The 16,277-nt window shown below is 37.5% G+C and overlaps 1 protein-coding gene across 41 annotated transcripts in view; it reads left to right on the top strand.

Moving 5' to 3' along the window:
- Positions 1 to 16,277, top strand: part of ZNF438 (zinc finger protein 438) — a 223,164-nt gene that overhangs the window by 164,746 nt on the left and 42,141 nt on the right. The gene's annotated exons all lie outside the window — the stretch shown is intronic.

The following is a 16,277-nucleotide window of genomic DNA, read 5'->3' as shown; positions in this document are numbered from 1 at the left end:
ATCACGATGGTAACCTCCCTGACTTGATTGACTCTTTCATTCTCTTAGCTCTGGGGAGCCACACTGGAAATTCCAAGGATACTGTGTTTGATGTAGAAAGAACCAAATGTTTTTCTTACCTCTATGTCTTATACATTTGAACAACAAGAAAAGAAAGTACGCCTATTTGTTAAAACTTGGATCTTTTTAAATTTAACTAAAATGCACTGAGGCCTTTAACAGGAAAGCAGCATTGTCAAAGTATTGCATTTATAATGTTGGAAGTAAATCACTGTTTTCTAAGACCTATTTTTAACCCATATGCAACTATATTGATGTACAAAACTATATTGATGTATCTGAAAAGTCCCCAGGCCTAAAACTAGAGAAATTCAAGAGACGAGTATATTTTTTACAGTTACATAAAATATTTTGTAAATTATTTTAGGAATGGTTCAGTCCTAAAAACACAACCAGGCAAGCTGTACGGATGAAAGGAAATCTATTCCTGAGAAAATTAATTTAGTCAATCATCTGTCACTTTTAGTTATGAAAAAGTATAGCAGTGGCAAAATTAATAAGACATGCTTCAGATTTTAAAAATCACTGTTCATTAAAAAAATTCAGATTTTAGAAATTTATCTATTGAAAATGAAAACATTTAAATGGTATGAAAGGCACTAGTCAGGAACTCTGCAAGTGTTGTTAAATAATTTCTAGCACTCTTGTTTTTAAATGATCACTGACATCATTTCTTCATTCAGTAAACATTTATTAATCCTTGTTATATAGCAGTCATCACTAGGTCCTGGAAATGTAAAGATAAATATGGTGTTGTTCTTGCTATCAAGAAACTTACATTTCTCTTAAGGGAAAATTGGACAAATTTTAACAGATGTTATATGCTAGGTGGGAGCCACTCCCAGTGTGCTGGAAGAAAACGGACAGATCAATAAACATTTCTTGAATTGGTCATGTAGATGTCACAGAGAAATCAAGTAGGAATTGTATAGCAAAACAAGGGGGAGAAAGACATTCCATGAAGAACAGTGGAGGCACATGAGAGCTGGCCTGTTTGGCCAACTTCTGAGATGCAGCTCCTAATAACATGGTGGTGATCCATGAGACAGGCCAGTGTGTGAAAGGCCTGGTGTGCTGTGGGAAGGAGGCTGGGTTCTATCTTGTGGATGGCAGGGAGCCATCAAAGGACTTGAAGCATGGGAAAAACATGATTAGATTTGCATTTTAGGAAGACCGTTCATATACTCCTAGGTAAAGATGATGGATTGAACACATCTTAAATTTGACCCTCACCCGAGACCCACTGACACTATAGATAGAGAGATACAGATATAGATAGATAGATAGATAGATAGATAGATAGATAGATAGATAGATAGATAGATAGATAGATAGATAGATAGATAGATGGATGGATGTAGATATTTTTTAAATGCACAGATAATTAAATAGAACAAGAAAAGAAACAAGAGTGACACTGTTTTAGAAGCTGGAAAGCCAAATCAGTCAATGATACCTGACTTGATAGACTGCAGTAGGAAATTATACCACAGGAATCTTCCCTCCTTTCATGTCCCCAAAGACTCAGGAATTGACAACTCCAGATGCCACTGGAATTGAGGGAATTGAGACTAAAAGCAGGTGGATAGATTGAAAATCTACTTAAGAAACACACTCTCTCAACTTCTCACAATAGAACAGAAAGCTGGAGATTTAGCCTTTCTGGAGAGTAAAACAAAGAATCTGTGAACTGAAGACACTGGGCACAGCTGAGAGCTAAAGATATACCAATATAAGAGGGATATGAATGAACATTTATGTCTGAAATTGAAGCTCACCACTACCCCACCCTCCAGGCCTTTTCCGTCATGTAACTCTCAGAAAGCTATTTTTGGCAGCCAGTCATAACACCGCTGAAATCAGAGACGAGAACATTTTTCCTAGGGAACCTGATTAGCTAATGAGGAAGAACAGAGTATACAGATTCAAGTATTCCTCAATGGAATAGCCCTGTCAGACTACCTTACAGTGAAGGCCCTCAGTTGACAGGAACCATCCAACATTCAACATGCATCAGCTTCTGAGTTCCTCACTCTTAATATGATCAGACCGCCAAGGAGCAGCAGACATCAGAGGAAATCCTCTAACATGAAATATAAAGATGAAAATAAGCAAACAGATAAAAAACAACTTAGAGAAAGGAAAGTCAATGCAAGGAGCAGAAAACTTTTTAATACCATCAGAAAAATAAGAGTATAATTATATCCATGGAACAAGAGCAAGATCCTACAAAAAAGAAACATTCCAAAAACAAAAAAGAGCTCATATAAATAAAAAATATGTTATCAGAAATGAAAAACAAAACTGAAACACTGGAAGACAAACTTAAGGAATTTCTCCAGAAAGAGCAAAAAGAAAGATAGAACATATATGAAAGGGAAAGAATAATCAAATTATAACACTCTGAGAAGGATAAACACCCGAATGAATAATAGAAGTTCAAGAGTGAAAAAAAAGAAAAGTAAATGAGAAAATTTTAGAAAAATATTTGAATATCCCAGGAACTGAAACGCATGAGTTTCTAGGACCCACTAAACATTTGGCATATGGATGAAAATACACTGAAACACTTCATTGTGAAATTTCTAAAGATTGCATCTATGCTCAGATTTCTTAACAACATGGGAAACCAGCAGACAGTGGGACAGTGCCTTCAAATTTCAACCTGGAATAGCATACTCAGACTTTTTTTTTTTTTTTTTTAATGAAACTTTAGAAATCAACTCAGTCTCTCATGCAAAAATTTGTATATACTCCTAGTTGCTCTCCCCCTAATGAGACAGCACACGCCTTCTTTCCACTCTCTATTTTTGCGTCCATTCAGCCAGCTTCTGACCCCCTCTGCCCTCTCATCTCCCCCTCCAGACAGGAGCTGCCCACATAGCCTCATGTGTCTACTTGATCCAAGAAGCTCACTCTTCACCAGCATCATTTTCTATCTTATACTCCAGTCCAATCCTGTCTGAAGAGTTGCCTTTGGGAATGGATCCTGTCTTGGGCTAACAAGAGGTCTGGGGACCATGACCTCAGTGATACCATTAAGTCTGGTCTTTTTATGAGAATTTCAAGTCTGCATCCCACTGCTCTCCTACTCCTTCAGGGGTTCTCTGTTGTGTTCCCTGTCAGGGCAGTCATCAGTTGTAGCCGGGTACTATCTAGCTCTTCTGGTCTCAGGCTGATGTAGTCTCTGATTTCTGTGGCCCTTTCTGTATCTTGAGTACATAATTACCTTGTGGCTTTGGTGTCCTTCATTCTCCTTTACTCCAGGTGGGTTGAGACCAATCGATGCATCTTAGATGGCCACTTGCTAGCGTTTAAGATGCCAGATGCCACTCAGCAAAGTGGGATGCAGAATGTTTTCTTAATAGATTTTATTATGGCAGTTGACCTAGATGTTCCCTGAAACCCAAACCACTGCCCCTCTACGCTGGCCTTTGAAGCATTCGGTTTATTTAGGAAACTGCTTTTGGTTTAGTCCAGTTGTGCTGACCTTTCCTGTATTGTGTGTTGTCTTTCACTTCACCTATAGTAGTTCTAATTAGTGAGTACACCTCTCCCTCTCTCCTTTCCCACTCTGGTAACCATCAAAGAATCTTTTCTTCTCTATTTAAACTATTCCTTGAGTTCTTATAATAGTGGTCTCATACAGTATTTGTCCTTTTGCAGCTGACTAATTTCACTCAGCATAATGCCTTCCAGATTCCTCTGTTACAAAATGTTTCACAGACTCATCATTGTTCTTTATTGATGCATAGTATTCCATTGTGTGAATATACCATAATTTATTTATCTGTTTATCCATTGATGGGCACCTTGGTTGCTTCCATCTTTTTGATATTGTAAACAGTGCTGCAGTGAACATGGGTGTGCATATATCTGTTTATGTAAAGGCTCTTATTTCTCTAGAATATATTCCAAGGAGTGGGATTGCTGGGTCGAGTGATAGTTCTATTTCTAGCTTTTTAAGGAAACACCAAATTCATTTCCAAAGTGGTTGTACCATTTTACATTCCCATCAGTAGTGTAGTGTATAAGTGTTCCAGTCTCTCCACAACCTCTTCAACATTTATTATTTTGTGTTTTTTGGATTAATGCTAGCCTTGCTGGAGTGAGATGAAATCTCATTGTAGCTTTGATTTGCGTTTCTCTAATGGCTAATGATCGTGAGCATTTCCTCATGTATCTCTTAGCTACCTGAATGTCTTCTTTAGTAAAGTGCCTATTCATATCATTTGCCCATTTTTTTAATTGGGTTATTTGTGTTTTTGTAGTTGAATTTTTGTAATATTATGTAGATTTTAGAGATCAGATGCTGATCCGACATGTCATAGCTAAAAACTTTTTCCCAGTCTGTAGGTAATCTTACTCTTTTGGTAAAGTGTTTGGATGAGCATAGGTGTTTGATTTTTAGGAGCTCCCAGTTATCTAGTTTCTCTTCTGGTGTTTGTGCATTGTTAGTAATGTTTTGTATACTGTTTATGCCATGTATTAGGGCTCCTAGCATTGTCCCTATTTTTTCTTCCATGATCTTTATCACTTTTGATTTTATCTTTTAGGTCTTTGATCCATTTCAAGTTAGTTTTTGTGCATGGTGTGAGGTAAGGGTCTTATTTCATTTTTTTGCAGATGGATATCCAGTTACATAAGCACAATTTGATAAAGAGACTGTCTTTTCCTCATTTAATGGACTTTGGGCCTTTGTCAAATATTAGCTACTCATAGGTGGATGGATTTATGTCTGAATTCTCAATTCTATTCCATTGTTCTATGAATCTGTTTTTGTACCAGTACCAGGCTGTTTTGACTACTGTGGCAGTGTAATAGGTTCTAAAATCAGGTAGTGTGAGGCCTCCCACTTTGTCCTTCTTTTGCAGTAATGCTTACTTATCTGGGGCCCCTTTCCCTTCTGTATGAAGTTGGTAATTTGTTTCTCCGTCTCATTAAAAATTGTCATTGGAATTGGGATCAGAATTGCATTGTATCTATAGATCGCTTTTGGTAGAATAGACATTTTTATAATGTTAAGTCTTCCTACCCGTGAGCAAGGTATGTTTTTCACTTAATGTAGGTCTCTTTTGGTTCCTTGCAGTAGTGTCTTGTAGTTTTCTTTGTATAGGTCTTTTAAGTCTCTGGTAAGATTTATTCCTAAGTATTTTATCTTCTTGGGGGCAACTGTAAATGGCATTGATTTGGTGATTTCCTCTTCGATGTTCTTTTTGTTGGTGTAGAGGAATCCACCTGTTTTTTTGTGTGTTTATCTTGTATCCTGATATTCTCCTGGACCCTTCTATTAGTTCCAGTAGTATTCTTGTGGATTCTTTAGGGCTTCCTATGTATAAGATCATGTCATCTGCAAATAGAGATACTTTTACTTCTTCCTTACCAATCTGGATGTCCTTTATTTCTTTATCTAGCCTAATTGCACTGGTTAGCAACTCCAGCACAATGTTGAATAAGAGTGGTGATAAGGGGCATCCTTCTCTGATTCCCATTCTCAAGGGGAATGGTTTCAGACTCCCTCCATTTAGGATGGTGTTGGCTGTTGGCTTTGTATAAATGCCCTTCATTATGTTGAGGAATTTTCCTTCTATTCCTGTTTTGCTGAGAGTTTTTATCATGTATGGGTGTCGGACTTTGTCAAATGCCTTTTCTGCATCAATGGTAAGATCATGTGGTTCTTGTCTTTTATTTGTATGATGGATAACATAATTGCTTTTCTAATGTTGAACCATCCCTGCATACCTGGTATGAATCCCACTTGGTCTGGGTGAATTATTTTTTTGATATGTTATTGAACTCTATTGGCTAGAATTTTGTTGAGGATTTTTGCATCCAAGTTCATGAGGGATATAGGTCTATAATTTTCTTTTTCTGTAGTGTCTTTACCTGGTTTTGGTATCAGGGATATGCTGGCTTCATAGAATGAGTTTGTGAGTATTCAGTCCTTTTCTATGCTCTGAAATACCTTTAGTAGTAGTGGTGTTAACTCTTCTCTGAAAGTTTGGTAGAACTCTCCAGTGAAGTCATCCAGGGCAGGGCTTTTTTTGTTGTTGTTGGGAGTTTCTTAATTACCTTTCAATCTCATCTTTTGTTACATATTTATTTAGTTGTTCTACCCGTTTTTTTTTTTTAACCCCGTTTGTGTTAGTTTAGGTAGGTAGTGTTTTTCTAGAAATTCGTGCGTTTCTTCTAGGTTTTCAAATTTGTTAGGGTACAGTTTTTCATAGTAATCTGATATGATTCTTTCAATTTCAGTTGGGTCTGTTGTGATATTGCCCATCTCACTTCTTATTTGGGCTATTTGCTGCCTCTCCTGTTTTTCTTTTGTCAGTTTGGCCAGTGGTTTATCAAGTACATTAATTTTTTAAAGAATCAGCTTTTGGTCTTGTTAACTCTTTCAGTTGTTTTTCTGTTCTCTATTTCATTTGCTTCTACTCTAATTTTTATTATTTGCTTTCTTCTGATGCCTGAGGGTTTCTTTTGTTACTCTCTTTCTATTTGTTCAAGTTGTAGGGATAATTCTTTGATTATGGCCCTTTCTTCATTTTGTATGTGTGCATTTATTGCTATAAATTGACTTCTGAGCACTGCTTTAGCTATGTCCCAAAGGTTCTGATAGGAAGTGTTTTCATTCTCATTGAGTTCTATGAATTTCTTTATTCCAACCTTAAAGCCTTTTATAACCCAGTCGTTTCTGAGCAGGGTATTGTTCAATTTCCAAGTGTCTGATTTCTTTTCCTTGCTTTTTCCCTTATTGATTTCTAGTTTTATGGCCTATGGTCAGAGAAGATGCTTTCTAATATTTCGATGTTTTGGATTCTGTTAAGGCTTTCTTTATGACCTAATATGTGGTCTCTTCTAGAGAATGTTCTGTGTGCGCTGGAGAAGAAAATGTATTTGGCTGCTGCTAGGTGATGTGTTCTGTATATGTCTATGATGTCAGGTTGATTGATTGTGGCATTTAAATCTTCTGTGTCTTTATTCAGCTTCTTTCTGGATGTTCTGTCCTTCACTGAAAGTGGTGTGTTGAACTCTCCTACCATTATTGTGGAGCCATCTATCTCACTTTTCAGTGCTGTTAGAGTTTATTTTATTTATCTTGAAGACCTGTCATTGGTTGAAAAAATATTTAATATGGTAATATCCTCTTGGTATATTGTCTTTAATCATCATATAATGTCCTTCCTTACCCTTTGTGGTGGATTTATCTTTAAAGTTCATTTTGTCAGAAATTAATATTGCCACTCCTGCTCTTCTTTGATTATTGTTTGCTTGATATATTTTTTCCATCCTTTGAGTTTTAGTTAGTTTGTGTCTCTAAGGCTAAGGTGTGTCTGTTGTAAGCAGCATATAGACAGATCGTATTTTTTTCATCCATTTTGCCACTCTCTGTCTCTTTATTGATGCATTCAGTCCACTTAATTCAGCGTAATTATGGATAGGTATGAGTTTAGTGTTGTCATTTTGATGTCTTATTTTCTGTGTTGTTTACAGCTTCTTTTTCCCACTTAATTTTTTGTGGTAAGTAGTTTATATATTGTCTTTTCCTCTTATTTGTTGTTGTTGATTTTGTTTTTTCTGAGTCTTCATTTTTTTCTCATATTTTATTTTGATGAGTAGGATTATTTGTTTCCTTTGTGGTTACCTTAAATTTACTCCTATTTTTCTAAATTTAAACCAAAGTTTTATTTCTTTATATTGCCTTAATTTCCTCTCCATATGAAAGATCTATGACTACATTTGTTAGTCCCTCTTTGTTATTTTAATGTTGCCTTCTTTTACATAAGGACATCACTTTTTCCCTGTTTTGAGCAGTTTTTTATCTTGATTTATTTTTGTGATTTCCCTATCTGGGTTGACATCTGGTTGCTCTTTCCTGTGTTCTAGTCTTGGATCGATATCTGATATTGATTTTCTAACTGGAAAACTCCCTTTAGTATTTCTGGTAGCTTGGTTTGGTTTTTACGAATTCCCTAAACTTCTGTTTATCTGTAAATGTCCTAATTTTCTTCATATTTGAGAGACGGTTTTGCTGGATATATGACTCTTGGCTTGCAGTTTTTTTCCTTCAATGCTTTATATAAGTCATTGCATTGCCTTTTAGCCTGCATGGTTTCTGCCGAGTAGTCTGAGCTTATTCTTATTGACTCTCCTTTTTAGGTGACTTTTTGTTTATCCTGAGCTGCTCTTAAAATTCTCTCTTTATCTTTGGTTTTGGCAAGTTTGATTATAATATGTCTTGGTCAGTTTATTTTGAGATCTACCTTATATGGGCTTCGATGAGCATCTTAGGTAGATATCTTCTCATCTTTAACAATATCAGGGAAGTTTTCTGCCAACAAATCTTCAACGATTCTCTCTGTATTTTCTGTTATCCCTCCCTGTTCTGGTACTCCAATCACTCGTAGGTTATTTCTCTTGATAGAGTCCGACATGATTCTTAGGGTTTCTTCATGTTTTTTAATTCTTTTATCTGATTTTTCTTCGACTGTATTGGTACCAAGTGTTTTATCTTCAGTCTCACTAATTCTGCCTTCGACTTCTTCAGTTCTGCTCCTCTGACTTTCTGTTAAGTTGTCTAATTCTGTAATTTTATTGCTAGTCATCTGAATTTCTGACGGCTGTTTCTCCATGGATTCTATTAAATTTTCATTATGTTCTTGAATAACTTTTTTAATTTCTTCAACTGCCTTATCTGTGTGTTCTTGGCTCGTTCTGCATTTTGCCTGATCTCATTCCTGATGTCTTGAAGAGTTCTGTATACTAATCCTTTGTATTCTGCATCTGGTAATGCCAGGAATACACCTTCGTCTGGAAGATTCCTTGTTTTGAGAGCTTGTTGAAGCAATCAAGGTCTGCTTTATGTGATTTTATATTGGCTGTTGTCTCCAAGCCAACTATAGGTTATTGTATTAGTGTATTTTATGTTTGCTTATTGTATCCTAGCTCCTTGCTTTGTGTTGTTTTGTTATGTCCAAATAGGCTGCTTGAGTGAGCTAGCTTGATTATTGTTGCCTTTGAAGCTCTATCATCCTGTCACCAAATGGCTATAGCTGTTACCACATATATAAGCCTAGGAATCCATTCACTTTTCTCGTGTGGATTTAGCTTAGGTGTCCACATAGTTGGTCACCAAGTGTGTGATACAGGCTCTGTCCTACATTCTTAGGGGGGCATGGGTGATTGGTGTAGGTACCGGTATCTTGTTGCAGCAGGGGATCATGCTCTGAACAAGGCAGGGGGCTGACAACTGTTCCCTGTATGTCTGTGAGGAAAGCCTGTCCCTGTTCCCTAGACTGCACAGGTGGGTGGGTTCTGCTGCAGGACCATGGGCACTCAGCGTTTTTGGTTGTAAGGACCGGGAGGTACCACTTATCCTTGGATCACTGTTGTGGGTGGCTAGGTGACACGGGTGGAGTCACCAGCCCTTAGGCCCCTGATGTCATAGGTGAGGACCCTGTGTAATAGGCAAAATCGGTGTCAAACATCAAACACCCACCTCTCCACCACACAGCTGAAACAGTTGCAGTCCACCAACAAGGTCCTATCCTCCTGAAATGGGCCCACACAGGTCCATGTAGGGGTGAAAGGTGTTCAAAGTCTGCGGACTGTTTGTTCCTGGACAGGAGCCCCTTCTGTCCTGAGCTCCGCAGCTTAGCGGAGCTGGCAGGTTATCTTTTCTCCCAATTGTTAATTTATTCCTTCTCCAAGGCCAGGAGAACGGCTCAGGACGCACAGCAGGACCTGTCTCAGTCCCAGGGAAATCGAGAGCCACTGAAGCCAGCTTGGGGGCTGGAGGTACAGTAAAATAAACACAAGTTCTTAGCTTTTGCCAAGAACGCCGTTCTTCTCTGGTTCTGGAGGTGTGAGTAGGCTGTGCAGCTCACTGTTTCTCCCTGAGGAGACCACGTCCAGAATGCTACCGCCAGCCCCACGGTTGCTCCAGAGAATGGTGCCTGAGGGTTCCTGGTGATTCAGTTGCAGCAACTCCTCACCACTTCTGAACCGTCTCTCCCTCATCCTGCCACTCAGTCCGTTTTCTAACTTGGCCTTTGATGTTCAGGGCTCCCAGCTTGTCATATATATATATAATCATTTCACTTGTTTTTTCAGGTCTTTGTTGTAAGAGGGATCACCAGAAGTGTCTTGACTACTCTGCCATCTTGGCCCTGCCTCTTACTCAGACAATTATTAATCATTTTTGCTCATTGAGAAAGAAAAATAATAGTGTTAACTGGTATTTCTTGTAGCTGTATGGATATTATCCCATCACTGGCAGTGTTGTACTTCAGGATAGATCTTGAAATGTTCTTTCTTATGATGAATATGATGCTATTCCACTTCATTTTGTCATTCTGGCATAGCAGGCCTTATCATTGTCCGATTTAAAATGGCAATACCCGTCCATTTCAGCTCACTAATGCCTGGGATATCAGTCTTTATGCGTCCCATTTCATTTTTGATGACTTCAAAGTTTCCTAGTTACATACTTCATACGTTCCAATTATTAATGGATGTTTGTAGCTGTTCTCATTTTGAGTTGTGCCACATCGACAAATGAAGGTCCTGAAAACTTGATTCTTTCCATGTCATTAAAGTTGACTCTACTTTGAGGAGGCAGCTCTTCCTTGGTCTGTTTTGAGTGCCTGTCAACCTGAGAGGCTCATCTTCTGGCACTATATCAGACAGTGTTCCACTGCTTTTCATGAGGTTTTCACTGGTCAGTTTTTTCAGAAGCAGACTGCCAGGTCTTTCTTCCTAGCCTGTCAGTCTGGAAGCCCCACTGAAACCTGTCCACCATGGGTGACCCTACTAGTATTTGAAATACAGTGGCATAGGTTCCAACATCGCAGCAACGTGCAAGGCACCACAGTACGACAAACTGACAGATCCATGGTGGGAATGACATGTATACCCCTATGAAACAGGCCCCTGGAAATAATGATCCAGATTGGCATTCACATTACAACTCTGTAGCCAGTGCCCACATTTACAAAGATAGAAACTAAAGCATAAAGTTACACACATACCCACACTATGGGTTAACGTTAATAAGCTTGTTGAGCATGGAGCAAATGATCTTATTTTATTCTCTAAGGTTCTTTAAATTCATGTTTAGGGACCTTGAGAAGGCAGCATAACAAAGACAGGGCAATGTCTGCCTTAGATTCCCACAACTAGGAATAAATGAAAGTGTTCCATTTCCAACACTACCAAACTGTCAGTTTTCTCAGGTAACCAATCCACCTAATTTTCAGTTTTAATCAACTTAGTTTATATACAGCATATCAACTAAAATGAAAAGTTAGCATATAAGAATGATTTATAAAACATTTTATTTGATCTTACTGTAATTGATGGTATTAGCTGTTGCATTCTTTTTCTTCGGTTTTGAGAGAGTTTTCTACTTAATATACTTTGCAGTCATTCAAGTAAGAAAAGTGAGGTTACAATTATCTTATATACTGCGAGGAACACACCAATTGTCAGTGCTGCACCATGGTTAAATAAAAGTTACCTTGAGTAAATTCATCTTGACTTTGCTTATGTGATATTTGGAAAATACTTAGATCTCTTAAGTGGCTATTTAATGCATGTTTTCTTCTAGCATATTTATATAATAGACTATTTTCTGTCCCAATCAGAGGATGTAATATTCTAATGATTTAAATGTCTTTTTTAATAAAGTGTTAGGTATATTTACTACACAATTTATTAGTTTTTCATTATTACAGTAGAATTAAATACAACAGTGCTTTATGTATCAGCAGTGGAGAATAAGACTTCATTTGAGTGAATTTTCTACTTTAAATACCAAGAGATTGGGGAGACAGTAAAAATTATTTTGATGGTACTCGTTTTCTAATACAGCATTCCAAAACAATTAAAATAAAAGCTCATATTATTTTCTTCTGATTACAAAGGTAGTATTTCTTCATTGGGGAAACTTGCTATTACATCTATAACATAAAAAAGAAAGTAAATAGTAATTTAATCCCCCACTCAGAAATAATCACCCTTAACATTTGCTAGGCTTTCATATCACATAATACCAGAAAATTGAACCACTCTGCTGTATAACCAATCCCTTTCATATAAAAAAATGTATCATAACCGAAAGAAATGAAAACAGAAACTCCATACACCAGTGTTCATTGCAGTACTATTCACAATAGCTAAAGGCGGAACCAACCTAAATATCCATTAGCAGATGAATGAATAAACAAAACGTAGTATATACGTACAGTGGGTTACTACTCAGCTGTGAAGAGAAATGAAATCCTGATACATGCCAGGTCATGGGTGAACCTTGAAAACATTATGCTGAGTGAAATAAGTCAGTCATAAAAGAAATGCTGAATGATCTGACTTGTATGAAATAGACAAATAGAATCCAAAACTTCTGAGTGGTTACTAGGGCTGGCGGGGAGAAGGAGGAGTAACGCATGGGCAGCACTGAGTTTATGTTAAACCGAACCCACTGTCATCGAGTCAATTCCGACTCATAGCGACCCTATAGGACAGAGTAGAAATGCCCCATAGAGTTTCCAAAGAGCGCCTGGCAAATTCAAAGTGCCGACCTCTTGGTTAGCAGCCGTAGCACTTAACCACTATGCCACCAGGGTTTCCAGAGTTTATGCTAGTGGTGGAATAATGTAGAAAAGGAGAGCCATGATGGTGGCACAGCATGAGGAATGTAATCGGATGTCTGAATTATACCTGTGGAAATTGTTGAATTGGCCAATGTTTTGTTATGTATATTTTACCACAATAAAGGCTTGAGATACATACTGCAAAAGTACTCTCTAAGGAGTTGCTACCAGTTATACTCCTACACAAAGTAAATGAGTATGCCCTTTCCTCAGACTCTTTGCAGCAATTTGTATTGCTTTTTTTTAATTTTTTTTCCAATTAGTAGGCAGAATACTTTGATATTAGAAATTTTCATTTCTTTGATTATTACTGAGGCTGAACATTCTAAGGATTATAAGTTTAAAGTAGAGTGTTTTCTCATTCTTATTAATTTGTTTTATATCAGACAATAAAGTCCATGAGTGCAAAGTCCATGCCTCACATAACCTTTACTGTATCCAGAGTGCAGAGTAACACCTCAAACACAAATGTTTAATGAATAAACAATGTCTACATGTCTGTTTTGTTTAAGTGTTCAGTTTTTCCCCAGTATTTGCCTTTGATTTTTAATACCTAGTTTTTAACAGGTATAACATATTGACATACAAGAAATTGTACATTATTAAATGTAGTTTGATAACTTTTGCTGTATATATATACCCTTGGAACCATCATCACAATTGAAATGAGGAATGTATCTGTCACCCCTAATGGATGGGTATATGCTGCTTGTGCCTATTTATAATCTCTCCCTTCCCACCTTCCTTGTCTCCTTGCCCCCAGGCAACCACTGATCTGCTTTATGTCACTATAGGTTAGTTTGCATTTTCTGAAATTTTAGGTAAGTGGAATCATACAGCATATACTCTTTTTTAATCTGGCTTCTTTCATTCAGTATAATGTTTTTCAGATTCATCCATGCAGTAGTGTGGATCAATAGTTTGTTTTTTTTAATTGGAATTCCAGAACACTTAATTTTGCTCGTGTGGAACCAGTACATAGGCCAAGAGGCAGCTGTTTGAACAGAACAAGGGGATACTGAGTAGTTTAAAGTCAGGAAAGGTGTGTGTCAGGGTTGTATCCTTTCACCATACTTATTCAATCTATATGCTGAGCAAATAATCTTAGAAGATGGGGTATATGAAGAAGAACATGGCATCAGGATTGGAGGAAGATTCATTAACAACCTGTATGACACAACCTTGCTTGCTGAAAGTGAAGAGGACTTGAAGCACTTACTGATGAAATCAAAGACTATAGCCTTTGGTATGGATTACACCTCAACATAAAACAAATCCTCGCAACTGGAGCGGTAAGCAGCATCATGATAGACAGAGAAAAAATTGAAGTTGTCAAGAATTTCATTTTACTTGGATCCACAATCAGCGCCCATGGAAGCAGCAGTGATGAAATCAAAGGACATATTGCATTGGCAACTCTGCTGCAAAAGACCTCTTTCAAGTGTTAAAAAGCAAAGATGTCACTTTAAGGACTAAGGCACAGCTGACCCAAGCCATGGTATTGTCAGTGGCCTCATATGCATGCAAAAGCTGGATGATGAATAAGGAAGACCTAAGAAGAATCGATGCCTTTGAATTATGGTGCTCCCAAAGAATATTGAATATACCATGGACTGCCAAAAGAAGGAACAAATCTGCCTTGGAAGAAGTACAGCCAGAATGCTCTTTAGAAGCCAGGACATGTTATCAGGAGGGACCAGTCCCTAGAGAAGGACATCAAGCTTGGTAAAGTAGATGGTCAGCGAAAAAGAGGAAGACCCTCAACAAGATGGATTGACACAGTATCTGCAGCAATGGGCTCAAGCACAATAATGATTGTGAGGATGGTGCAGGACCAGACAGTGTTTCATTCGTTCTGCTGTACTTTGGGTTGCTATGAGTTGGAACCGACTCCACGGCACCTAACTATAGTGTGGGTGGCCTAATGATGAATTCCTTCAGCTTTTGTATGTACAGAATTGTCTTTATTTTGCCTTTATTTTTGAAAGAGATTTTCTTTGGGCGTAGAATGCTAAGTTGACAGTTTTTGTTTTGCCTTTTTTACCCCTTCTAGTTTTAGTTTTTTTAGTACTTTAAAGATGTTGGCCCACTGTCTTCTTGCTTGGATTGTTTCCAAAAAGAAATATGCTGCCATCCTTATCATTGTTCATCTCTGTGTAACATGTCTTTTTGTCTGATTCTCTTTTTTCACTGGTTTTGAGCAATTTTGTTATGACATGCCTTGATACAGTTTTCTTCATGTTTCTTGTGCTTTGGTTTTGTTGAGCTTTTTTGCATCTGTCTGTTTACAGTTTACTGAAATTTGGAAATTTTTCTACCATTATTTCTTAAAATAATTTTTTGACTCTTCCATTTCTCTACTCTTCAGTCACTGGTATATGAGGCTGCTTGACGTTGTCCTACAGTTCACTGACACTCTGTTCATCTTTTTTTATTCTTTTTTTTTTTTTCTGAGTTTAATTTTGGAGAGTTTCTCTTGCTGTGCCTTCAAGTTCACTAATATTTTCTTCTGACATGTTTAATATGCCATCAATCCATCCAGTGTAGTTTTTATGTTAGATGTTGTAGTTTCATCTCTGGAAGTTTTATTAGGGCATTCGTTATTTATGTTTGAACTTAACTTTTTAAACATAAAAATAGAGTTGTACACACAGTGTCCATGTCTGCTAATTTTAACATCTCCGTCAGTCCAGGATTAGTTTTGGTTGCTTATTTTCCTAAATATGGGTCATGTTTACCTGCTTTGCATGCTTGATAATTTTTTACTGGATGCACAGCATTATGAATTTTGTTGGTTGATGGATATTTTTTATTTCTATAAATATTATTGAGCTTTATTCTGGTAGACAGTTAAGATAATTAGAAACAATTTGATCCTTTCAGGTCTTTTAAGATTTATTAGGTGAAACAAGAACTGTTGTCAAGGCAAGACCCTTCTGCATACTCAACCCAGTGCCCCATGAATTATGAGATTTTCATTGTGGCTGGTGGGAGCAGGCACTATTCCTGTCTTGCTGTGTGAGTGTAGAACACTGTGGATCTTTCCTTGACCTCAGATAATTTTCTCACTTGTATGTACTCGATAGTACTCAGGTGAGTAATCAGTGGGAACCCTTTCTATTGTTTTCTCTCTTTGGAGTGCTCTTTTCTCCAGGACTCTGGGACTCTCCACCAGGGTTCTTCCTCCCTGCACCAAATGATATGGCTCACTTCATTTGTTTCCTGTGGTCAAGGATCAGTCTTATGTGGTCTGATATCCAGTGACTTGAAAATGTTTCATATTTGTTACCTGTTTTTTGTTTGATACAAGAAAGAGAATTTAGTCTCTGTTCCTTCATCTTGTCTAGAAGCAAAAGTCATGTCTTTTTTTTTTTAATAATTTTTATTTTGCTTTAGGTGAAAGCTTACAAATCAAGTCAGTCTCTCACATGTAAACTTATATACACCTTACTACATACTCCCATTTACGCTCCCCCTAATGAGTCAGCCTGCTCCCTCCTTCCAGTCTCTCCTTTCGTGACTGTTTTGCCAGTTTCAAACCCCCTCTACCCTCCCATCTCCCCT

This window comes from Loxodonta africana, chromosome 4 (assembly GCF_030014295.1).
Source record: "Loxodonta africana isolate mLoxAfr1 chromosome 4, mLoxAfr1.hap2, whole genome shotgun sequence".
NCBI lineage: Eukaryota > Metazoa > Chordata > Mammalia > Proboscidea > Elephantidae > Loxodonta > Loxodonta africana.
Note: the sequence above shows the minus strand (reverse complement) of the source record. Positions and strands in the feature narration are given on the sequence as shown.